General features: G+C 40.6%; 1 protein-coding gene across 13 annotated transcripts in view; it reads right to left on the bottom strand.

Annotated features, from left to right (window-relative positions):
* The window catches only part of Sgms1 (sphingomyelin synthase 1), a 250,008-nt gene that overhangs the window by 129,823 nt on the left and 93,058 nt on the right, over nt 1-27,127 (bottom strand). For 2 of the 13 annotated variants that reach the window (XM_048338767.1, XM_048338773.1), the window contains exon 4: nt 18,403-18,448. The exons of 10 other annotated variants lie outside the window; for them this stretch is intronic. The gene's annotated coding sequence lies outside the window, so the exon portion shown is untranslated. Of the gene's footprint in view, nt 1-1,701; nt 1,714-18,402; nt 18,449-27,127 lie in introns of those variants that run through there. One more of the 13 variants, XM_048338771.1, reaches the window with a different exon arrangement.

Below are 27,127 nucleotides of genomic sequence, written 5' to 3'. Positions count from 1 at the left end.
ATTGTTGGTGGGAATTTAAACTGGTTCAGCCACTCTGGCAAGCAGTATGGAGATTCCTCAGAAGGCTAAATGTAGAACTCCCCTATGACCCAGCAACCCCACTTTTGGGTATTTATCCAAAAAACCACAATCAAAATCACAGTAAAGCCACCAGCACAACAATGTTCATTGCAGCGCAATTTGTCATAGCGAGAATCTGGAACCAACCCAGATGCCCCTCCGTAGACGAATGGATCAGGAAAATGTGGTACATATACACAATGGAATTTTATGCCTCTATCAGAAAGAATGACATTGCCCCATTTGTAAGGAAATGGAAGGACTTGGAAAAAATTATACTAAGTGAAGTGAGCCAGACCCAAAGAAACATGGACTCTATGGTCTCCCTTATTGGGAATAATTAGCACAGGTTTAGGCAAGTCACAGCAGAGGATCACAAGAGCCCAGTAGCTATACCCTTATGATCCCATAAGATGATGCTAAGTGAAATGAACTCCATTTTATGGAAATGATTGTTATATCACAGTTGTAACTACTTTCAACATCCCATGTGTATCTGTAGTTTCTACTATTGATGATGTTCTTGTATCACCTTCTTGTGATTGTATCTACACTACCTCTGTAATCTTATTTGAGTATATTGGAAACCGTGTATACTGGTATTAGAATTAGGAAATTGAAAGGGAATACCAAAATTGAGAGACAAAGGGTAAAATAAGAGAAACAACAACAAAAGCAATACTTGCAAAACTGTTTGGTGTAAGTGAACTGAACACCTCAGGGGGGAAAAGGGGGAGGGGGGAGGGGGGTATGAGGGACAAGGTAACAAACAGTACAAGAAATGTATCCAATGCCTAACTATGAAACTGTAACCTCTCTGTACATCAGTTTTATAATAAAAACTTAAAAAAAAAAAAAAGAATCCAGGCCCTGAGTTCAAGTACCAGTACTGGGGAAAAAAGGTAGAACTTTAGGAAGCTGGTGAGAACTAACAATATAAACAATATTTGCAAAAATCAACTAAAATTAATAAGTTTAAAGTTAATTAAATAAATAAATAAATAATTAATGAAATTAATTAAAATTAATAAGTCAACCAGACTTGTTGACCTGGATGAAGCTGGGAGAGAAATGTGTCACAAATGGCACAGTGCAAGCCAACAGAACCATTTGGAACTGTAGCTATATAGACTGGAGATCCTCTAAAGATAACAACTTCACACTGACAGACACTAGATCCGGTCCTCGCTGCAAAGGTCACCAGGTTCCATCACCCAGCAAAGTGAATGGCCCTCATGCTAAATCATAGGCATTCAGCACATCTTCAATTTTAATGGGGTGTTAAAGGCCCAGAATCAAAACTCTGTGGTACAGGGTGGAAGGGAGGCACTTTATTAATGATTATAATGTACCTCCTTGCAATAAAATTGGTTTGAAACATTTCAATTTTACAAACAAATGTTTAAATATAATGTTATGTATTTGACACCTCTCACAAATGCAAGCAGGAGAGAAGCTATATTAATCAAGATAATGTCTCCAATGACTGGTCATTTACACAATACACACTCAAAATGCAGCTTCACTAAGCCCAACAGTAAGCCACCCAAGATGTGAACGTCTCCACCCTTGACATGGAAGTTTTTTCTGCTGATAGACAAAGACATGTGGGAAATGGATGTAAAAGTACCCTATCAATACCAGTATAAAAGCTGTAAGGCCTACATAGGGAGCTGGTTAAATGAATTAAGGTCATGTCATAGAATGACACTGTGCAGCTATTTATTTTTAAAGATACTAGCATTTGACCACAGGGTCTCCACCTTGTTTGGCTTACTTGTTTAGCTGTCATTCTACCACTTCAACCACACCTCCAGCCTGGCTTTTTTGCTGGTTATTTTGAAGACAAAAACTCATAATTTCTCCTTAGGCTGACTTTGAACTGCAATCCTCCAGATCTCCGTCTCCTGAGAAACTAGGTTTATAAATGTGAGCCACTTGTGCCTGGCTATATTTCTAATTTTGAATGGGTTGATTTGTATTTCCAAAAATAATTTTAAAAGAGAAGAGCTAAGGTTGAGATAGTGTGCATATTACACACACAGTATGCTTGCATCCACATCTACAGAAAAGCTCATCAGGAAAATGCCAATGGCTGGCAAAGGCAAAGGAGAATCACAGTAAAAGGCAGCTTTCCACTTTCTATGCTGCTTCAAGAACTTCTCAAAGCCATGTGCATACATTCAATTTTTTTTATTTAAAAAGCAGTAACAATTTATCTTTAGGAAAGGAGGGAGTGTCCCCACCTGTCAGTTTTCCTTCCATGCTAAGTCCAGTGCTTGAAATGACAGAAAGGACCCATTAGGACTGAGGAGCCAACATAGCTGGTTCCCTGGCCATCTTCCCTCTAAGGAAGTGATACATGTACTTTATGGTGACCTTCAGGAACAGCTCTACCAAATAGTGTGAAAAGACCATCTTTGTACACTTTAATGGGTCTTGCCATTAAATGTCCCGCTGCCTTTGTCATCAAGCAGGCTTATATTGCTAAGCACTGGGCTTATATAAAGTAAATATCACAAAAAGCACTCTGCTGATTCATAGCTGTCCTTTATCCCCAGCCAAATGCCTAGCAGACTAGCTGAACCTATTTGCATCAGTAAACACCAACGTGCAGCTTAAACAGTCACATTATGCACTCTGCTGCCACCTCTCCACCAGTCCCAAATACCACCCACCCAAGTAATGGGGTACTCTGACAGGCCCTTTCCTCACAATCCAGGCCAGCCGAGCTGATAATGGACAAGAGCTATCAAATATCCGAAGAAGGAAAAATTATACCCCTCCTCTATCACCTGAACGAGGCTACCATCCCGATCTATTCACTATGAGCTATGTCAACTGCATGGCCTGCCTGACCCTGGAGGTCCTCAGCTACAAAACAGTGCCAGTTATCTTGCCCACCTAGGGCTCCCAGAACAGCTGTGAGGACCAAGCATGTAAGGCTTCTGGCATCCAGGCAACCCTCCTTGCATGACAACTAGTATTATTACCATCTGCTTTAGGCAGGAACATGCAACAGCCTTCCTCTCCTATCCCCGGGTTCCATTCCAGCTCCACTCATTACTAAAAGTGAACCTTAGGAAGAGAATAGGGGCTAGGGATGAAGCTCACTGGTAGAGTAATTCTCTGGCACTCACCGGCCTAGGGATCCATTCCTAGCATGGAAGTGGTGCCCTCAGGGAGGTGGATAGGAAAAAGTCATCCTAACTTACCTCGACCCTCTTGTCCCCACTAAAAAGTGAGAACAGAACTCTCCAATGTCCTAACACTTTGGTCCACAATGCAAACCTCACCAAGGCTCACTTGAACCATTGTTAACTAGTGGAATTCTGGCTCCCTCACACGTCTCTCCTCCAACTTAGGGGAAAGTTTGTCAGATGCTCCCAATACCCCTTGCTGGACTTTTCATATCTACAAATAGCAAGGTGCCGAAGATGGGACTGCCCTGCACTAGACCACTAGCACCACTCACTTCTGCACTGCTACTACCCAGCACAATGACAACAAAAATGACTATTGGCTAACAAGAACCATGGAGACCCATCTTCATAAGCATTGTAGTCCACATGACCCTTAACTTTAAAGATAAGACCATGGGCTGGGAATATGGCCTAGTGGCAAGAGTGTTTGCCTCCTATACATGAAGCCCAGGGCTCGATTCCCCCAGCACCACATATATAGAAAATGGCCAGAAGTGGCGTTGTGGCTCAAGTGGCAGAGTGCTAGTCTTGAGCAAAAAGAAGCCAGGGACATTGCTCAGGCCCTGAGTCCAAGGCCCAGGACTGGCAAAAAAAAAAAAAAAAAAAAAAAAAGACCATAGCTTTCCCATTTTATCTTGTTGAACTGTCCTACACAGAGCTGAAGGGAACTAGTGAGATCCCATGGCAGTGGGTATTCAATTTTAGATCCAGATCCTGAGCTGGGTGTGGTGGCACACACCTATAATCCCAGAATTTAGAGGCTGAGGCAGGAGGACTGGGAGTTCCAGGCCAGCCGGAACTGGAATGAATGAATGAATGAATGTGAATGAATGAATGAATGAATACATTCCAGATCCTTCCACTGACAAGTTCACAGCAGATGATTCATCCACCTACACCTAACACCGAGCTTAACTGCCAAGCAAGACTTTTGGTTACAGGTTGTTTACCCATCAGAATATGAGTTCCATGTAATTTCTGAATCTTGCTTTTCCACTCAGGCCAAGAACTGTTGCTAAGAACACTCAGAGTAAAACTATGCTGATCATCCTACAGGGAAGTTGTTTCCAGGAGAAGTCACTCAACTTGAACTGGACAGAATGACAAGTAGGCAAACTTCCAGCAAATTGACAATGTGAAGAATAAAACCCCACATCTCAGTGACTTCCAAATGCCCTGTTTGTCCAGTCAGGCTGTGTAAGTGTGGTAGAATCAATGAGTAAATTAGTAGTAGCATCCCTTTTATCCTTCTGAGGGCAGAGTTCACAGCCCATCATTTCATTGCTCTTTTAAAAAAAAAATTGTCACATGTAGCACAATGCATAAAACAATCATTTTTAAGCATGTAGTTCTGTAGCAATCACATTCTGTGCAACCATTATCATACCATCACATCACCAGAACTACATCATCATCCCAAACAGAATTTTGTGCCATTATACAAGTCCTCACTGCTCTGGCCACTGAAAACCACCATTCTACTTATCATTTCTACAAACAACTAACCTAGGTACTTCATTTGAATAGACTCAAAATGATATTTTTCCTTTTATGACTGGCTTATTTTACTCTGCAGTATCTTCAAGATCATTCATGAAAAGATGGATGGAGAAGAACAATGGACATTGACCAAGATGCATTGTTCTTACAAACTGACATGTTTAATTGGAACCCCTTTGTACAACTACTTACATATCATTAAAAAAATAAAAATTTTAAATAAATACAGATTTAAAATGAAAAAGGTGATGTACAGAGGGTTACTGTTCCACAAGTCAGGTATCACCCCTTCCTTCACTCTCTCTTCGTTTTCCCCTCCCAATATCCAATCACAAAGAGAAAAGAAGCAAAGACCCAGGAGTCTCATGAGATGCCTTAAGTCCTCCTGTCCACGGCCAGCTGCTCACAGATGTTGACCTCACCTCAGCGAGACTAAATTTGCTTTGCTTTCTCCCTGACACTGTGGCATAGATGTCACTGGGAATGAACACAGAGTGTGAGAAGGTTAATATGCTAGGTGGCCCTGTCCTGGGAAGGACTGGAGCTAAGGTATGGAAGTCCCCTTTCTGCCTCTCTAGCATTTCCAGTACATCCACACAGTGAGTTAACTCATAATAACACACCTTCTCAGAAGGGCCCAGAAGAGTGAGCAGTTCACATCAGAGCACACCTTTACTGGCTGTCCTTCCTTTCACTCTCCCAGTACAATGTCCCTTTTCTTGGTCTACTCATTCCCTATCAGTTTTTGTTTTTTTTTTGGCCAGTCCTGGGCCTTGGACTCAGGGCCTGAGCACTGTCCCTGGCTTCTTCCCACTCAAGGCTAGCACTCTGCCTCTTGAGCCACAGCACCGCTTCTGGCCGTTTTCTGTATATGTGGTGCTGGGGAATCGAACCTAGGGCCTCGGGTATACCAAGGCAGGCACTCTTGCCACTAGGCTATATCCCCAGCCCTCCCTATCAGTTTTATTACAACCAAAACCATCTTCAGCAGACAGAAGCTCAAAATCCAAATAGTCAGTACCAAGTAACTAAATTCATTGGGACTATTTATTTTATAACTTGAGTGCAGTTTGAATCTTCTGGCACAAAATGACATGTTCTTTGGAATATTACTGAAGTCCTGTCTTGTGTATCTGATATAGTCTGAATTTTTGTGACCAAAATCATCATCTTAAATTTTTTATTATTATTATAAAGGTGATATCCCTGAGCTATGTTGCTCAAGGTGAGCACTCTACCACTTGAGCCACAGTGTCACTTATTACTTTTTTGAGTAATTAATTGGAGATAAGAGTCTCACAGACTTTCCTGCCTGGGCTGGCTTTGAACTCAGCCTCCTGAGTAGCTAGGATTACAAGCATGAGCTACCATCACCCAGCCTACATTTCTTTTTTGTTTGTTTGTTTTTTTGTTTTTAGTAACAAGGTTTATTCAATAATCATAATCAAAAGCCAATTTTTAGGGCTATTGCATATTCTATTTACTCTTTTAGTCAAGTATACCTTTCCCTAATGTCCTAATTGTGTGGTGTGCATGTGTATAGTCTATGAAAAATACTTTTTATGTAATTCTGTACTATTATGTAAATGTCTTTAAACAGTGTTACAAATACTTGTCATAAGCAGCATATTTTAAATTATAGATAGGCTTTTAAAGACAGTAACTTAAAAGACAAATTCTGTCTTTTAAGTTTGGGGTAGTCCATATTGATCACTTAGAATCCTGATTGGCTGAAATTTCAAACCTATGTTATATAGCCCATCCCTGATTCCACAAATACTAAATTTCTCCATTAAAAATATTAAAACTTGGGGACTGAAAATATGGCCTAGTGGCAAGTGCTTGCCTCGTACACATGAAGCCCTGGGTTCGATTCCCCAGCACCACATATATAGAAAATGGCCAGAAGGGGCGCTGTGGCTCAAGTGGTAGAGTGCTAGCCTTGAGCAAAAAGAAGCCAGAGACAGTGCTCAGGCCCAGAGTCCAAGCACCAGGACTCAGCCTACATTTCTTTTTGGACAATGTCACCCTTCCTTTGTTCCCTCCCAGTCTTTCTCTCTCATCCCTTATTAGTTTTCTTTCCTTTTAAGGCCATGTAATAATTCATTGTGTGCATATATACACCATAGTTTGTTCCTCCATTCATATAGTAATTAACACTGGGGATGCTTTCACCTCTTTCTTATTATGAATAATGATGCTGTGAATATAGTAGGCAAATACTTCTTTTTAAATCCTGCTCCCACTTCTTGGGGGTATGTAAGTGGAAACTACACTGTTGAGTTACACAGCACTTCTATTTTAAAATTTTTAAGGAACTATCATAATCTTTGTTACCATTCCATTCTCACCAAAAACACAGTAGAGTTCCAGTTTCCCCAACATTCTTATCAACACTTGTTATCTTCTCTTGGTTATCCTTTACATAAAATCAGTTAATCAGGTTATCCTTTCATCTTATCTACACAGTTTGCTAACACTGTCAGAAGACCTGATTTTCATGAGTATACGTGATGAACATTTACCTTCTGAGAGGCGATTTTAATAAAGCCACTGAGATTATTTTTAAAAATAAATAAAAGCTTTGGAAACAAAACCTATATTCAAATCTTAGCCATCATTTCTGGGGTAAAGTATTTGCTGTAAATTGGTTTTGTCACTTGTGAAATGAAGCTTCAAATATCCACATTTTAAAAGTTCTTGGGAGAAAGGCTTGGGGCTAAGGCTCAAGTGTTAGAGGACCTAGGGTTTAATTATCAAAACTGGGAAAAAAAAGTTCTTGGGAAAATTAAATTATAGAAATACAAAGCATTTAGGATGGTGCTCAGAACCTAATAAATACTAAAAGAAAGAGTAAGGTAAAGTGGCTCACACTTGTAGTCTAAGTTAGCAGGGAGACAGAGAAGAACTTGGTGTGGTGCGAGGCCACCCAGACAAAAAGTTCTCAAGACACATCTCAACTAGTAAAAAGCTGGGCATGGTTGTATGCACCTGCCCTATCACAGCTATATAGAAGCATAAGAAACTCGCAGTTTAGGCCACTCAAAAAGGGCAGAAACCTGAGACCCTATCTGAATTATAACCAAAACAAAAGGCTAGAGTAGTAGAGTTCCTCATATGACAGAGTGCCTGCCTAGCAAGCATAAGAACCCCTGAGCTCAAACTCCAGTACCATCCAAGAAAGAAAAAAATAAACAAAAAACAATAGGAATGACAAGGAAGTTTCACCATTGCATCATTACTGGAATACTACTAAAAGTTCAGTTACAAACAGACTTAGTATTTAACAACTAAATACATATGTATGACAGGTATTTCCTCATCTATTCAGATAATCTTATTTTATTGTAATAGATAAGCAGTAGTAACATTACACAAAACCATACCTTGCTTCACAGTTTGAAAGAGATAACAAGAATTTGCTACATTATCTTTAATTATACATAATCTAGTTATAGAGCAAACTGATGGCATTGTGAGATAAGACTGGTTTTCTCTCTTCTCTTGAGTTATTAAAAATGCTAAATGGCTCTTTTAATTATACAGCTTAAATCTGGGTGTCCGTGTTTCACCCCTATAATCTCAGTGATCTGAGGACTGAGATTTTGCACCAGCCTGAGCAGACAAGTCTGAAGATGACGCTTATCTCCAACTAATCAGCAACAGTCTTGGAAGTGGAGGTGTGGCTCAAGTGGCAGAGCGCCATCCCTGAACACAAAAGCCACGCCAGAGCCTGAGTCCCTGAGTTCATGTCCCTATAGCAGCAAGTAATAATAATAATTTTAATCCGGTTTATACTAATCATATAATATATGGAAAACCAAGCTTCATCTGTTGAAGGGTTTCGATCTTTTCCTTTAAATCTTCATCTTGTTTCTTACTGAAATTCAGAGACTCTGGATGAATTCTTAGAAATTCCCACCAACGGGCTGGGAGTATGGCCTAGTGGTAGAGTGTTCGCCCTAGGTTGGATTCCTCAGTACCACATATATAGAAAAAGCTGGAAGTGGCACTGTGGCTCAAGTGGTAGAGTGCTAGCCTTGAGCAAAAAGAAGCCAGGGGCAGTGCTCAGGCCCTGAATTCAAGCCCCAGGACTGGCAAAAAAAAAAAAAAAAAACACAGAAATTCCCACCAACTAGCTGCTATTCATTCTGTTTGTAGATATTTACTGAAATTGAGATGAAGTATAAAATACTTGGGAAGCTAAAGCATATATAAAGAAAGATGCATGAATATCTCACATTTAAATAAATCAAATAAAAATAAAAGCTAAATCAAATGGGTAATAACTTGTCCTCAAAACACTGCAAGACTCCTTGTGCACATGCACACACTGATGCATGCATGTGCACACTCAGTATTTTTCCACTTCTACATAATTAACATTACATTTTAAATTTAAGATTTTGACACATTATTGATATCCTGAGAAATATTCATGTAAATGAGCATAATTTCATTATGTTTCTGGCTCAAGTCCCCTTCCACCTTGGCTAGCATAAGCCCAGACTAATCTCTTTCCTCCATCTACCCTAAGAAATGGGTCAAAACATTGAGATACTTGAATTATGGTCTTACTTTAGGCTTATTACTTTGGGATTAATCTGGAAAATCTTCAAGAACTGCTCTTTTAAAATGCTTTGAAATTATTTTCCAGTTTTCATGATTAAGATATATGGGTATGTAATTGTAAATCTTTCTTTGGAAGAGCAAGATTTGATGAGGGATCTCCAGGCTTGTGGGAAGTTCAGAGTCACTTTATGAAGCTCTATCATCACTGTCACTGAGACCAGCCAGAAGAAACTGGACTAAACCTGCTGTCAATAAGCAAAGTAATCCAGACCCAAAAAAAACATGGTTTCCCTCATTTGTAATAATTAGAATGTGCCTATGGATCTACAACCCAATGGATAGTAAAAGACAAATAATCACACCTGGACATGATTAATGAAACAGAAGTCTAAACATTCATACAGTGAGAATAAAGGAAGATATCCTTAGGAGAGGATCACAAGGGCTCAACAGCTATGAGCATATGAACATATAAAATGATGCTTATCAAAATGAAATGGAAGCAAGAAGTATTTTATTGTACTGTTTGCAATTCTTTTTCTTTTTTCTTTGGTTTATTCCCTTCAGTTGCTGCTTATGATTTCTGTACCCTTTGTCTTGTATATAAGTTTATCTGATTTGGAGAGGGGAAGGAGCAGCACAGAAATGGTGGGACAAAGGGTGAATCAATTCAGCAGTGAAACCCTCTAGACACTACTCTGGAAATTAACTGAGAGAGAATGAGGGAGAAGGTGACACTGTTCAAAAGGAAACATACTCATCACCTGACTCGTGTACATCACCTTTAGAATAAAATTTTAAAATGAAAAATTAGAAAAGTTAGCTTACTTTTCTTCAGAGCTATATCTTCTTCCTAAAACCATATTATGAGTTACTCATTCTTCCTCTGAGATTTCAATGTAATCTGACCACCAAGAGGAAGCCAGTAAGAAAGGCAATATGAACAAAAAACACTCCATCTATACTTTCCTCTCAACATTGTTTTGTTTTGTTTTGTTTTTTAAATCTAAATCTCCTTCCAGAGGCAGCCTGAGCACATCCCTCCTGGTCTAGCAGAATCATTCACACTGAGACTGCTGCTCAGGTTCAAAGTTATATAACAGCCAGAGCATGTCTACTTCTAAAACTACACCTTCTGTAAACAAACCACAGATACACAGATTGAAAGTCAGACTTCTTAAGTCCCAATGTTGGGCTTTTATCTCTAGATTTTTAGCTACTGCCATGACCTGAAGCTGACAAACACTGACAATTTATCCGAATAGCTACAGGAGATGTAGCCCTGCCTCTTGCATACACTCATTTCACCTGTTGCCTACAAGTCCTTGACAACAATTTCCTCTTCCCAGCAATGGCTCCAGCACAGGGTCACAAACAGTCCACTGCTGTCACATCTCTGAAACTGAAACAGCTCCTCGGCTTTTTCCTTTCATAGGATTGCTACTCTGAAGAATATTCAAACTTGAACATGACTTCCACATATTTCAATTTGTTTCTTCTCAAATAGGTTTGCGTGGTTCGTTCTTGGCTGAGATGTGACAAACAGCATGGACTCCAAACGCACAATGTCTGCTGTCCCTTATTGGTGATGAGAATTTCAATCCCTTGTTTAGTGCTGCTAAAGTAGTAGTGGTAACACTGGAATGGGAAAAGACAAAACCACTGACTGCCCTGCGGAGTTCACACTCAAGTTAGGCAAGTGAGAAGAAAGAAGAAAGATAAAGCAAGCATGCTCTGGTGACTTCCAAAAAAGTAACACAGAAGCAAGGGTCTTATGCAGTAGGGAGGGGTAAAGGAGGAAAAACTGTGATCAGCAGCTGCTGTTCTCAGTCCACTCTTCAGACAGGACCAAAGAGATTCTCGTAAAGCAGAAGTTGTTTCATGTCAGCTCTTGCCTAAGCTTCAAAGTCCATGTGTAATCCTCCCAGGATCTTCGTGGGGATCCACCACACTGACTTGCATCCTCTTGTGCAATTATGCTCAGGCATATCACCTTTGCCTCCTCCAGTGTACCCTGCAAGCCCTGTCTCCATCCCATAGAGGGAAAAGTCCTTCTCTTGTCATTGAGGAAACCTCCCCAAATGAGTTGTTCAGAGCTGAGGAATGGAGATAGGGTGGGAATGAAAGATTAACAAACATTGCAACAGCAATGAAAAGAGAGTTCCAAAGCCTCTAAAACTTAAAACATAACAGGCAAATAGAGCTAAAACAGCTTGTAAATAAACATCCAGTCATGAATACAAGCAGAATGTGAATAACCAAAAGGAGAGTAGTGCAGTATTCCACCTATATCAACCTACTGAGTCACTCTCCAAGTGATTTTAAGTCCTAAAAAGAAGCTCCATCCTTTGTTCAGTGTCGCAGGAGTTTCCAAGAGGTGGAGTGACACAGGAGACTCATTTTCAGAAAGGTTAGAAAATGTGGGGAGATGATAACACATGGTATCATTAAAACTCTCTGAAGAAAAAAAAATCTTAGGACCACATTCTAGATAATTATAGACATAATTACATAAACAATTACAGCTTTAAGTACGGGTCTTTAACAAAATTGCCCATCTTGCTTCACAGGCATGTGTGTGTGTGTGTGTGTGTTATATGTCTGAAGAGAAGGGAGGAGCTGGGGTTTCTTCATTTGCTTCCTTAAACAGAGAGCTTGTTTGTAGATCTAACTTGGTCTTTATTATACACCCTCTCTCTGCAATTTAGAAATGTCTGAGGTAGGCTCTCTCTCCTCCTGTCAAAATGATTCCAGTGTGCAGGCCCATGGCTGTTCTTCACCAATTACTCCTCCTCCGGGGCCTCTCACCAGACAGGCTATCATTCTGTAGCTATGCCTGCAATCCTCACAACTATCTCTAACAAGAAGATGTGAAATTCCACCTACAGCCTCTCCCAACATACAGATTTATAAGTATAAAAAGAAAAAAAAGGAAAACAGAACAATAAAAGAAGCCAGTAAAGAAAGCTGAAGGTCTAAGCTTATCCCATAGCTCAGTTCCCAAGAGACATAAAAAGGACAAGAAGCCCACTGCCACTGAGAGCCAGGTTCCTTCCATCTGCCCCTTCATAGGGTCATATGTATACAGCCAATACAAGCCCACCCATGTGGCATGTACAATAGCAACTAACTGAAAATATGAACCTCAGACTCCACAAAGGGCTGTGTACCCCCAAATGTAACACTTTCTAAACTGCAGCCCTGGAATTCAAAATGTAAATGTTTGTCATCCTTTGCCACTGATGGGGAAATGACTAATAACTGCCTGGGCCAGAGAGGAGAAATGAACCTGAAGATTTGTGTGGAAACAAGCAAATTGTTTTTCCTGAATAGCTGATGAAGAACACACTGTCTTGAGTGCAGTGGAGTAGGCCACTGCTTCCTGGTTCCCAGCTCAGCCAAGGGAAGAGCAGCTCTGCAAACCTACCCTCAGATGCATCAAGCCTGGGAATCTCTCATGTGATAGGGAGCCACTATCTCCATAGTCACCAACCACCACAACAGTATCAGATGGGCTTCGGCCTCAAAGTCTTGCCAAGACTAAGTGAGGATTGACACTTCATTGGCCCTGTTACTTTGTAAAATGAAGAGCAGAGACAGAATCAGAGAGGCTTTCTCAAGGGAAAGAAAGAAAGCCAAGCCAGCTTAATATCTTATACTATTCCTATGCTATTATATAGCTGCAAATCTTCCTGAGTTCCTATGAAACCTGGCCAGGCTCACAAACCCCGAGGTGTGCATTCCCTACCTAAATCAAGGTTCCCAGGCCCTTCCCATCTCTAAGATCTGAACCAGCAAGTCTGGGTGGAGCCAGAGAATCTTGGTTTTTTTAACAAGCACAGGAGGAGATTACAGTTTGGCAACTGTGGGGAAAATTATGATGTACTCTATAGTGCTTAGTAACAGCATCAATGGTGTCAACTTATAAATAGTAAGGGGTTAGGGAACTTGTGCAAAATCACATAGATAGTGATAGACAGGAAGTTCTTATAGAAGTCTCCAAGAACTCCAACTGCCATACCTGTGACTATCTGACATACAATCTCTTGCACAAGCACAGATACTGTTCATTTTTTAATAGCAGTTGGTTTAATCCCAACAGTCAAAAAGGTTCAGAAAAATTTTTCTGAATTACTAGCCCTTTCTAATTATTGATATACAGAGACTCAGATCCAACAGTGCTGCTACCAAATTGTTTGTTTTTTGAGTGTCACCCTCAAATTTTTCCATTGGTGAAGTTTTGATCCCAGCCTCAGATCTTTCCCCAAGAGGTAAAAAGAGGCAGTCTAAATTGTTTTAAAGGTTCTTTCCATAAAAACAATCATTCTAGAGGGGTTAAATATGCTAAAATTTAGCCAAAAATCTGTTCAACATTCACTGTTCACGGACTTGATTTTGTTTTTAAGTTAAATACAGTAGTAAGGCAGGGAGGCTGGATATGCTGCCATGATGATGATTATTCCTATTATCCCACCTACTGTGGAGGCAGAGCTATAGACAATGCAAGTTCAAAGCCAGCCAAGACAAAAAGTTAGCAAGACCCCCCCCCATATCAACTGTATGTGATGGCAATGACCTGTAATTTTAGCTTCAGAGGAGGCATAGGTAGGAGAATCAAGGCCCTAAAGTAATCCAACAAAAAATAAGAGCTAATATAAAAATATGAACTAAAGCAAAAAGGACCAAAGCTCAAACGGCAGAGCACTTGCCTAGCAAGCACAAGACCCTAAGTTCAAACCCCAGCACTACCAAAGGAAAACAGAAAGTATAAATAGGGCTATTTAAATTTTTTTAAAGAAATGTGAACAATCTTTGACTTGGAATGATTCAACTTATAGCATTTGGCTTAACAGAGATGCCAAAGTGATACTCACTCAGTAGGAAGTGTAGTTCAAAGCTTGAAATTCTATCTGCCACGCTAGTGATAGGCAAGCACTGGCCAGGGATAGTGAGCCACAGCTTCCAGGCAGCCAGGCAGTCACAAGGGAAACAATCAACATCCCATAGCCTACTGTGGTGCCAAGCAAGGATGTGTGGTGGGTGAGCCAGGTATGTCCCATATATTTTTAATCTAAGGATATTTTTCAGTTTATGATGGGTTTATCAGAATGGAACTCCATCATAAAGGAAAAAGCATCTGCACTAAAACATTTTCCCAGTTGCTGTCTTCTGGCTTGTCTAACATTGTCATTTTAAAAAGAAGAAAAATCAATCTTTTCTATTCGTACTACCTTTAGGTGGAAAAAAGACAGCCAGACTCTGGTATCTCATATTTATAATTGTAGCTACTTGGGAAGGTGAGATCTAGAGAATCATGGTTCAAAGACAGCCTGGTCATACTCACAACCAATAGCTGAGCACAATGACATGCATACATCTGTCATCCCAGCTAAGGTAAGAATCCTAAAATAGGCAGATTATGGTCTGGGCATGTGTCCTGGCAAAAAACTAGATCCCAGCTCCAAAATAACCAGTGTAAGCTACAGGAGTGGCTTAGTAGTAAAGCACCTGCTTTAAAGTCCTGAGTTCAAAACCTCAGTATTGCAAAGACAAAAAAAATAAAAGAACAATTTGATCTGGCATGTGAGTGGTACCCTTACGCCAACTCCCTCTCTACCAGCAGCTTAACTGAAAGTCTCATCCAAATTTGAAAAAGAAATGAAAAGGCAGGTTCCACTGGCACATACCTATAATCCCAGTTACAGGAGAGGCTGTGATCTGATGAGTGCAATTTGAAATCAACCTAAGCAGGAAATTCCATGAGACTCTCCAAATTAAAGTTGGAGAATTTCCTAGCCAGAGCAATAAGGCAAGATGCAAATATAAATGGGACCCAAATAGGATAAGATGGAGTAAAACTCTCTCTCTTTGCAAATGACATAATCTTGTATTTAAAGAACCCCATAGATTCTACTCCCAAGTTACTTGAGCTGATCCAAAACTTTGGCAAAGTAGCAGGATATAAAATTAATCCTCAAAAAGCAATGGCTTTTCTGTTTGCCAACAAAGCAAAGAGTGAGGCTGAAATCAGGGAAGCAACTCCTTTTGTAATAGCCTCAGAAAAAAAAAAAAGTACCTAGAAATAATCTTAGCCAAAGAAGTGAAAGACTTCTATGGTGAAAACTTTAAAAAATGAAAAAAGAAATTAAAGCAGATCTAAAGAAGTGGAAAAACTTCCCATGTTCCTGGATTGGGAGGATTAACATCGTGAAAATGGTGATACTGCCAAAGGCTTTCGGACAAATTCAATGCAATATCCATCGATATCCCAAAACCATTCTTTAATGAAATACAGGAAGCAATCCAAAAATTCTTATGGAACAACAAAAGACCCCGGACAGCAAATCCTTAGCAGGAAGAACAGTGCTGGAGAAATATCAATACCAAACCTTAAGCTCTACTACAAACTACAGTTAAAAAAACAAACAAACAACAACAACAACCAGCTTGGTACTCACACAAGAACAGGCCTGAGGACCAATGGAATAGAACTGAAGACCCAGAAATGAACCTACAGACCTATGGCCACTTAATATTTGATAAGGGAGACAAAAAATTATAATGGAAAAAAGACATCCTCCTCAACAAATGGTGCTGGAAAAATTGATTAAACACCTGTAAAAAACTAAAGCTAGATCCTTACTTATCACCCCGTACCAGAATCAATTCCAAATGGATTAAAGATCTCGAGGTAAAAGCAGATACCCTGAAAACACTGCAGGAAGAAACAGTAGGGCTCCTTGGCACAGGTCTAAACTTTCTTAATAAAGACCCAGAAATACAACAAATCAAAGATCTTCACCGGCCATACAACAGACAAAGGCCACATATCTAAAATATACTTAGAAATCAAAAAATTAAGTTCCCCCAGAACAAATCCTCAAAGAAACAATTGCCCCATTAGTAAGTGGGCTAAAGACTTAAAGAAAAACTTCTCTGAAAAGGAAAGAGCCACATGAAGAAGTGTTCAACATCCCTGGCAATAAAAGAAATGCAAATAAAAACATTTGAGATTCTACCTCACCCCATGAAGAATGTCCTTTATCAAGAAAACTAATAACAACAGATACATGTGGGGTATGGCCAAAAGTGAATACTACACTGATGGAAGGAGTGTAAACTTGTTCAACCACCCTGGAAAGCAGTAAGGAGGATCCTCAAAAGGCTAAACATAGAGCTCCCCTATGACCCAGGAACCCCACTTTTGGGTATTTACCCACAGGATCACCAACAAGACCATGTTCACTGCAGCATTACTGACCATAGCTAAAATATGGAACCAGCCCAGATGCCCCTCAGAAGATGAATGGATCAAGATGGGCTGGGGATATGGCCTAGTGGCAAGAGTGCCTGCCTCATATACATGAGGCCCTGGGTTCGGTTCCCCAGCACCACATATATAGAAAATGGCCAGAAGTGGCGCTGTGGCTCAAGTGGCAGATTGCTAGCCTTGAGCAAAAAGAAGCCAGGGACAGTGCTCAGGCCCTGAGTCCAAGGCCCAGGACTGGCAAAAAAAAAGAAATTGTGCTATATATACACGCGATGGAATTCTATGCTTCTATCAGAAAGAATGACATTGCTCCATTCATAAGGAAATGGAAAGACTTGGAAAACATCATAGTAAGTGAAATGAGCCAGACCCAAAGAAACATAGACTCTACAGTTTCCCTCATTGGTAATAATTAGTACATGTCTAGAACAGTCCTAGCAGATGATCACAATAGCTCAATAGCTATGTACATATTATCACATGAGATGATGCTAAGTGAAATGAACTAACTCCAAGATATGGAAACCAGCAGTTTATCATTGTTGTTGTCATTTTTAACATACTATGTGAAATTATTTCTTTTTTCTTTTGTTTATCTTCCCCATGGGTTAGCCCCTGTTGTCACTGTATTTGATTTTGGTGCCCCTGGGTATTGTATATATGTTTGTCTGAATTAGGGAAGGAAGGGGGAACATGAATATGTTGAGACAACGGGTACAATCGAACCAATGCAACAGCAATACTTACAAGACTATATGTTGTAAACTAACTGTACAACTCAGGGTGGGGGGGAACTGGGTTGAGGAGGGAAGGTGGAAGAAAAATGAGGGAGGAGGTAACAAGTTTGACAAGCATACTCACTACTTACATATGTAACTGTAACCCCTCTGCATATCACCTTGACAATAAAAATGAAAAAGAAAAAAAACAAAAGCTAGAGACAGAGATGTGGCTCAAATACTACAACACCAGCCTTAAGCAATAAAGCTAAGAAACAGCATTCAGGCCCTGAGTAATGGCCTAGGCGTGGCAAAGAAATAACAGAAGAAAGAGAGAGAGAGAAAGAAAGAGAGACTGGGAAGGATGGAGGAAAGGAAGACGAAAGGAGTGAGAAAAAAAAGAAAAAGAAAGAAGGAAAGAAAACAAAAACCATAACCAAGGCAAATTCCTAATTAACCCCACAAGTACTTATGAAGGCCCTTCCTAATTTGGCAGGGAGAACAGAAACACCCTTTTCACTGTCTCCTCAGCCCCCCAAGGGACTGAGCTCACATTGTGCTAAGAAAACATCTACCACAAACAAATAAGAAAAGAAAGCCAAGGGTCTGTAGGGCAGCAGCAGGTACTTGAGAGTAACAGAAAAAGGGATGATGTAACTCCAGCAGGGAGGAAGGTCTCTCTAGTAAGAAACACTAGAACAGAGGCCCATGGGAAGTGGGGAACAAACCACAAGCTATCTAGGAAAAGACATCCCCCAAAGAGGCAAAGAGAGTGCCCAGCTTACTTTACCCCCTCCCAAACCACAATCCACCAAAACTTTCTATCAGCACACATAGCCCACACTTCTTGCTGCTCAGACTGGCATTGGGTGGAGACCTTCCTCTCCCTCCTCCCCTCCCACTCCCTTGGCCTCTCTTCTCCTCCTACAAACCACAAGCAATAAGCCATTTCCCCCAGGGGGACTTTTTTTGGTCTCCCAGCACATACAGATCCTACATATTATAGACAGTACTTCTCTCACTGTTAACCACAACTATAATTAAAATCTTTATTTCTATAACCTAATGTCTGCCTTACCCCACTAAGCAAGGGTCGTGTTGGCTGGACTCTTCATCTCTGGTACCTGAAAAACGGAAAGGTCTACTAAACACTAGGGAAGGAATGAAGCCTTCCTTCTCATGCCAAGTTCTCTCAAGTTCTCTCTTTCTCCTGCTTAGTGAACAACACAGCTTTCCTTCCTGATAACATTAGTTAGGATAGCCAGGCACTGGTGTCTCACATCTATAATCCTAGCTACTCAGGAGGCTGAGATCTGAGGATTGAGAGTCAAAGCCAGCCAGCCAGAGCGAGAAAGTCTATGAAGCTCTAATCTACAGTTGATGAGAACAAGCTGGAAATTGAGAAGTGTGGCTCAATAGTAGAGTGCCAGCCCTAACCAAAAACCTAAAAGAAGAGCTCAAAGCCCTTGAGGTTGAGCCCCAGGATAGGCACAAGTAATAAAAAGCCATGCTGCAGAAATGTATAGACATAGTGTTTAGTTTCAGTTCAGCTTACAGAATTGTACTCTACCAAAAACCATCAAAGCAAAGTTACCCCTTCCTAAGATCACACAGGTCAGCCACAGGCTTTGTTCTTCACATCCACAATTATGAGAAATATGCATCTGTGTGTACTCTAGGACAGGAAGGAAAGGACAGCGCTACAGTTTCAGTGTTAACAATAGTCACTATCCCCCCACAGTGGCCCCTCCCAGGTCCAAGATATTGTAAGCACTTTGCACATATTACTTCATGGAAGTGAACTGACCCACATCAACTCAGGAGCAGGAAGGAGTTCTTCAGAGCTCCACATCATTGTAGAACACAGCCTTTACAACCCTATGTTCTGGCACCAAATAGCCCAAGTGCAAGTCAAGTCCAAATTGCCCCAACTCAAGAGTCCCAGAGAGAGAGAGAGGGAAGTCACTGGTACAAGATGACAGAGTCTACTAGTGCATAGGTCTGCCCACCAACTCCATTCCTGTCAGGTCATCCATCCTTCTGGTATACTGAATTGACTCATAGAAGGTCCTGAAAACCCTCAGAATAAATACCTTAAGTCAAGCTTTCCTAAGAACACTGCCATGTTATAAAATCCTAAAGTACCATTTAGAACAGAGTGAAAACAAAACAGAAGGATGTTATCATCGTCTTTGCTTGCAGCCACCACTGATCTGAGCCGCACAACAAGCCTCTTGTCTCAGTGCTCCCATGCAGCTCTTCTGAGAAACAGCAGCCCAGGAACACCACAGCTCTGGGCCAGGGCCAGCAGGGACTGAACTAAACAGGCTAAAAAGCAGACAGCTGTGGCACTCTTTTATCAAACACTCTGGGATGCCAAAATACAATTTTGCATGCACGACCACAGGTCTATACAAGAGCAGAGCAAGTGGAATAAGGCCTGAGCCTAATTCATCTCTGTGCCCTTGGCTGTACTCTGATTCTTATGATCTCTGCAGTAAGCCTTCTACTGAAGTGAATTTCCTGTGCAATCCAAACCGTTCTCTAAATTAGCCAGCTAACAACTGACAGTCTGCAATAATAATACCACTTACCAGCCACCACCGGTTCTGCCAGGCCAGACTAAAAAACCAGTTGCATGAAGCAAAGCTCTTATGGAGAAGTCATCTTAAGTGGCTTCATGACATCCTGGGGGGCTTCAAACCCTGACATACCCTCACTCTGAAGCAGCAGCACTCAAGAAAACTTCTGTTCTGACCTGCAGCTTCAAACTAGTGGTTCCTCTGATTAGAAGGAGCCTCATCTTGGCTTGAGGCAGAATCAGACCTACTCAGCCCCATAATAGTCCCTATAGGGGCCACTCTCAGAGTGGAAGCTCAGTAAAGATGTCCACTGACTGCAGCCACTAAGCCAGAGCCCGACTACCTCACATCTAAGAGTGCAGGGGCACCCCATAGGTGCTGTGTGACAACAATAATCTACTAACAATAACAAACACTTCTTCTGTGACTTTTTCTCTAAATAAATATCAAATGAGAATATATATGTATATATATATATATATATATATATATATATATAGAGAGAGAGAGAGAGAGAGAGAGAGAGAGCATGTAAATAGCCAAACACACTAAGGCAACACTTCGGGATGAAGGCCAGGGGATACAACTCCACAGGCCTCCAGCACCCTTGTAATCAATAGGTCTCAGGATGCCAAAGAGCATAAACCAGTTTAACAGGGACTGAATCCAAAATAAGGGGCTAAAAATATACTATCACCTGCTCTCATGAATACATTGGGGTTAAGATCTCTCCTGGTATCTCAGGTGAGATAAAGAACATCATTCTTTCAGCATAGTATTAGGCACAGAGCCATCAATGATGACTCATTCCCCTTCAATATTAATATTTTCTTAAGGAGTGATACAGAGATTTGAACTGAGGCCTCAGGCTTGCTAAGCAGGCATTCTACTGTTTGAGCCATGCCCCAAACCATAGATAGGTTGTTTACCAGTCATAGATTCAACCAAACTAGGATTTAAAAACCTAGGGAAAGGGGTCTGTCTGTAATGTTGTTCCCAAAACAATAGATGGTACCAACTGGAGGAGGGGAAGGAGGGGGGTGAGGGAGAGGGACAGAGGGAGGAAAAAAGGAAGAAGAAAATCTTAAAGTACAAAGCTTTATGTAGTGTGATAAAATACAGACATACATTTATGTATGTGCATATATATTAAACATATATATACATATATGAGTTAGGCTACGTGTCTAACATCAATGGGAAGAAAAAAGATAAATAAGGATAAAAGAAAATGGTAGGCAAATATTTGCCACCCATGTCCACATCCTACCCCCAAAACCTACAAAGAAAATAACAGTATCTTAAGGCAAAAGCAGCTTTGCAGATGTAATAAATTAAGGATCCAACCTAATCATCCAAGTCCTTAAAAAAGAGTTAAGACTTTTCCTAGATTGGACTACAGAAAGATGGTCAAAAGAAAATAAAAATGGAAAAGGGGAACCATAAGCCAAAAACTACTGGCAGCCTGTGAAGGAAGCTATAAAGAAAAGGGAAGAGACTACAGGCTCCAGGCTGTGACATACTTCCTTTGGCTTAGTGTGACCTTTGATCTGATCTGTGAAAGCCTGAGGCAATAAACTTGTTTTGTTTTATGCTGCAACTTTTGTGGTAATGGGTTCCAGCAGCAATACAAATTAATACAGAGGAGAAAGAGAGATTTTAAATCTTTCCAGATGTTCTGAATCTTTTCTTTATATATATAGCCCTTACTTAACTCTTACATACTTGGAGGAGGGAAGAAATTCTTTACCCTTCCTTCTTTGTCACAATTCCCTACCACCAGCTTTCACATAACACATGGCTACCTCAGTCTAAAATATCATGAGTTTTCTCCTATTTATCCATCGAGTTAACTACTTACCTGTCAAGGCCCAACATATTCTATATAATGTCTTCCTGCTTAGTATTCTTCCTTGTGCTGAATTTAAGCTGGCTTTGCATGGTTGAGTCTCCCTGATCAAAGGATAAATGCCTCAAAAGCAGGGCTTGTGGCTCATTCTTATGCATTAACCCAACACCTAACAGGGTGTTGGCAAGACATATGATTAATGATTAGCAAGTGTTTGCTGAACTGGAGTACTAGGTCAAGGTAAACCCAAGCCTACCTTAGTAAGTCCTAGTTTTAGAACAATCTCAGTATTTGATTCCACGCTACTGGTGGCAAAGGAATTAGGCAAATAGAACAAAATTTGACTGTTCACATTAGTCCAAACTGGCTGCAGCACTAAGATAAGAGCTAGCAGTGTCTGATTTATTCCCCCAGTGCACTCTTATCAAAGATCTTGGAGTACCCACTTGTAGAGTTTAGTTAGAAGCCAATGTCCTTGAAGGAACTGCAGCCCTGTATTTGAGTGAGACATCTTGTGTAAGTAGTGGCTTAACAAATCCTTATCCAACCCTAAACAAGTGGAAGACACACTGAATTCTTAATGGTTATTTCAGCCAAAGCATATAATCAATCATTTTTGTGATTGCTAGTGGTGTTTCCATTTTAAAAGGCCAGTTTATTGAAGTAGAATTTTCTCATGCAGTAATCTATCCTTTTAGTCAAAACTGCTTGGAGTTTTGACAAATGTAGCTACAACCACATTTCCTTCATCACCCTTTTGTCAGTCTTCTCACCCACCATCTGCTCCTAACAATCATGATGTTTTCTCACCCTATACTGTCTCCTTTTTTTAGAATAGTATTATAATGGAACATTACTTAATCACACTTCAGATCATGCATATGTGTATCTGTAGTATTCTTTGTTCCTGATGAGGAACATTCCAATGGCACAAATACAAGGACATGTAAGGTTTTCTTATACTTTCAGAAAAATATGCTAGAAATATTAGCCTAGAGTTTACTGGAGATTCCTATTTCTCTTGGATACTTATCTTCTCACTTAAATGGTAGGTGAATGCTTAACTTTGTCTACAACTACATAACTCTTTTCCAAAGGACTTGGTGCCATTTTTCACTCCCATAAGCAATGGACTAGAGTCTCAGGTACTCTGTATCTTTGCCAGGACTTGGTATTAACCTTTTGTTCTGTTTTGTGGGTTTGGCTATTTTAATAGATCTATGGTGGTCATCAGATTATGCATCATTTTTTATTTTTGAATTTTGAAACAATTTTAGATTCATGTAGAAATTGCAAAAATAGTAGAGTTCTCAAGTATCCTCATGCAGCTTCCCCAATCTTACAAAATCACAATATAGGTATTGACATTTTTCACTACTATTTACCAAAGTACTTGTTCATATCTCACTTTTTCTCTCTTTGGCATACAGTTCTATACAATTTTATCCTATGTCTAAATTTATATAACCACATCCACACTCAGCATCAACCTGGCCCATCAAAGTACATATATATGGAAAAGATCCTTTTGGTGTTATAAACATCCTCTCCTAGAAGGACTTTGGCAAATGATGTCCATTTCCTTTTGCCCTTTCCCCCTTGACAATATCACAAGATAGTTATCTCCCCTCTGGCTGCTACGTGGAAACCACAATTGACAAATTACTTCACTGTTCCTGTTTGTTCCTTTTTTTATTATGAGTCAAGCCTGGTAACAGGCAGAATACACAAGACAGTGAACTAGAGAACAAGGCCTCCTGCCCACGCGGTCTGGTTAAGCTCAGAAGAAAGAACCCTGTATATGAGCCTCACTGCCAGACTTAGTGTCCAAATCCTCTGCAAGAACAAGGAAATCAAATGGTTGAACCACTGAAGATTAAATACAAAACATTTTCTCAAAGAGTAACTCTAAGGAAGACCTCCAGACTTAAGAATGTCAACAAAGCCCACTCAGCTTTTCCTTGGGTCAAAGCTTGACCCATGAGATACAAAGAATTAGCAATTACCCAATTACCCAGATACCTGTCTCAAAAGGTAAAGAGTTGAACCAAACTCCACAAATAGAGATCCATTAGTTATAGAGGTCTGGCATTTCACAAGGAAAATGCCTCAGAAAAGAAGGCTATAGGAAGCCTTTGCTGACTTTTGACTACTGTCTGCCATGAATTTCTCCACTTACCTGAGAAACTCAGACTCATCTTTTCCTTTACTTCCTCTCTCCCTCTCTCACTCCCCCCCTCCCCTCCTTCCTCCGCCCCCCCGCCTGTGTGTGTGTGTGTGTGTGTGTGTGTGTGTGTGTGTGTGTGTGTGCACGCACATACCAGAAACAGGGCTTGAACTCTGGGCCTCATGCTCTTCAGCTGTCTTGCTCACAGTTGGTACTTTACAACTTGATCCATGCCCCCAAGTCCAGCATTGTTTTAGAGACAGAGTCTCAAAGACTGTCTGGGCTAGCTTTAAACCACAATATCCTAGGTCTCAGTCAGCTGTGTAGCTAGGATTACAGGCATGAGTCACTGGTGCCCAACTTCCATCTTTCAAGGAAGAATTGTTCCCCTTCCTCTTTTAGCCTATACATGTTTGTCTTACTGATACTATTTGTTCCCTCATCTCTCTCTCTCTCTCCATTCTGTTCCAGTGGCCCAAACCATATAATTCATCTCTTATCTCTTTACATCTATCTGTAGGTCAAGCTTGCAGAAACACAGTGAGTCAATAAATGTTTTATGGATATACAAGATCTGACTATCAGATTGCAATGTCAGGGGTAGAGCTTTGAGGGAGCAGATCATAAGACACATAGGTCTGATGGGAAAGAAAGTGATTGGAGGCATGGTTCAGGTAGTCCAGTAAAAATCAATACCACAAAGCAGCTAAATATAACAGAAGGAATGCCTGGATATCTGAGCGAAGGCAAGGGAAGGCCCAAAGGAAATGGAGAATAGGAAACAAGCCACACCCACATTCAATACAGCTTGGGACCCACTTGGCACTGGCTGGGCAAAAGTAGATAATAGTCTGCTGGTAGAGGAAAGAGGGAGGAGGGAGGGAAAAGACAGGCTGTGTCTCTAAAACTTCATCCCTAAGGGCATCAGCAAAGAGCTGGGATGGAAGACCTAGAGATGAAAAAGCAGAAGTGTTTATGATAGGTGATATGGACATAGCTAGAAAATCAGTTAAGAAATGTTCAGTAGGGGGTGGAAAACAAAGTTAGTCTCTTTCTACAGAGACTCAATCTTTCTTAAATTATCATATTCCACTTGCACACCTTTCCAGAAGTTGTCTGTACACAGGGCTATGACCTGGGTTGGGGCCTGTGAGGGTCTCCAGGGCCAACTCTAAGGAGGCTCACAGGCCACTCAGGAGCTTTTGGAAAAAGCAGACATTGCTCTTGGCCCTGCAGGAGATTTGAATTTCTACACATAGACAAATTTCACTTCTAATGATGCATATATGCAAATATTCTAAATAAAAATGCTGTTTTGTAATCTAAACTTTAAACTCTTGCAAGTATTCTAGCCTATGTTTTCAACACTTCTAGCTGTCACAAACAATCATTGTTGTTGTTGTTGTTGTTTTATGATGCTAGAATTGAACCCAGGGCCTTTATGCATACTAGGCAATTGCTCTGCCACTTGAGCCATACCCTAACCCCTTTGGGTTGTTTTGATTTTAAGTTAAGGTCTCCATAACGCTGCCTGGGTTGGCCTGGAACTCAAGCTCCTCCAACTTCCAGCTCCTAAGTAGCTTGGTTTGCAGATATATGTCACCATACCTAGACAATCATATGACCTTTCAAGCAGGACTTTCTCTTAACAGACTTTTCTCTTAAATCTGACCTTTGTCACCCTACAGCAGCCCAGAGTGCTATACAGATATCTGGAAAGGAGAGGGGAGGGCACCATGGCCAGCCAAATTTGTCCCCTGTTGAACTACCTAGCAAATCTCAAGGGATTGCTAGCCCAGGGAGCTCACAGATAACAATCTGAAAAACATCCCAAAATGAAATAAGGCCACCCACCAGCTGATGTGCTTCCTGGTTGGTTACATAGTCCAACGCAAGGTAAAACAGAAGAAACCAATAACTACAGAAGGTTGTTAGGCCTCCCAGGAAAGTCACTAAAGTAAGGAAAACTGTCCTGCCCAGCTCCAGTTTGGAAAGGCCACTAAAGCCTCAGGGGAGGCTACCAGAGAAGCATCACTCCCAGCCAGCTCACTTGAGAACAGATGTGGAAGATGCGATGACTATGAGTCATGGGTGTCATACACAGGATGTTAAATGCTTCCCAAATCCCCACTCACCTAAGAGGTATTATAATAATTGATTTAAAAATGATAACTCTAAAAATCACATTCAGTAAGTATATAGTCATCAATTAATGAAATCAACATTAAGTTTAATATTAAGCTCAAAATTAAGTCATTTTAAGCCTAAGTTGTGTGTGTGTATGTGCCCTAGGGCTTGAACTCAAGTCCCTGGGCACTGTCACTGAGCTCAAGGCTAATGCTCTACTCCTTGAATCACAGCTCTACTTGTGGCTTTCTGATGGTTAGTGTCTCATGGACTTCCTGTGCAGGCCAAGCTTTGAACCACAATCCTCAGAGCTCAGTCTCCTGAGTAACTATGATTGCAGGCATGGGCCACTGACACCACACTTTGTATATACATTTTTAATAGTATAAGATACTTTGACACAAACATTCCTGTGTTGTTTCACATCAGAAACGGGATCTGATATGTATGGTTCATCTGATATGTATGGTTCAATGGCAGGACATTACCAGGAGCAGCAAGAACTGTTTACAAAATCACCCCAGAGGAAAATTCACATCCTGTCCACTTTCAAATCCATGAAAATGAACTCCAAATCAAATCTGGGGCTAGTATCTTTCCATTTTCCTCCTACCCAAGCATATTGTTAAGCTCAAAAGCTCAAACAAGTTATCAAAAAACAGCCTGTGAACACCAAACAAAAGATACTTTATATCATTTGCCTACAAATGCTAAAAATGCAATCCACTGCAATTATGCATCTGCCTGATGCCATTGTATTTTGTCAGAGGTATTTCTGAATGATGCAGTCTAAGCAAAAAAAAAAAAAAAAAAAAAAAGGCTCATTTTTCCTAGCTAATATAGGAGCAAGAAATCAGAAATGTAATATTTTGGTGACTGTCTAATGCTATGGCCTGAATGTATCCCAAAAAGTTCATGTGTTGGAAACAACCATCAAATTCATTTGTACATTGCATTTGGAGGTAAAAGTTTGGGGAAGTAACTAAGATTAGGTGAAGTCTTAAGATGGGACACTTCCATGAGGGCTTTGGTGACTTTATAAGAAGAGGAAGAGAGATCCAAGCTAGCAGGCCTGCTC

The sequence above is a fragment of the Perognathus longimembris genome, chromosome 2 (genome assembly GCF_023159225.1).
Source record: "Perognathus longimembris pacificus isolate PPM17 chromosome 2, ASM2315922v1, whole genome shotgun sequence".
Lineage (NCBI taxonomy): Eukaryota > Metazoa > Chordata > Mammalia > Rodentia > Heteromyidae > Perognathus > Perognathus longimembris.
The sequence above is the reverse complement of the archived record's forward strand: the minus strand, read 5'-3'. Positions and strand labels throughout refer to the sequence as shown.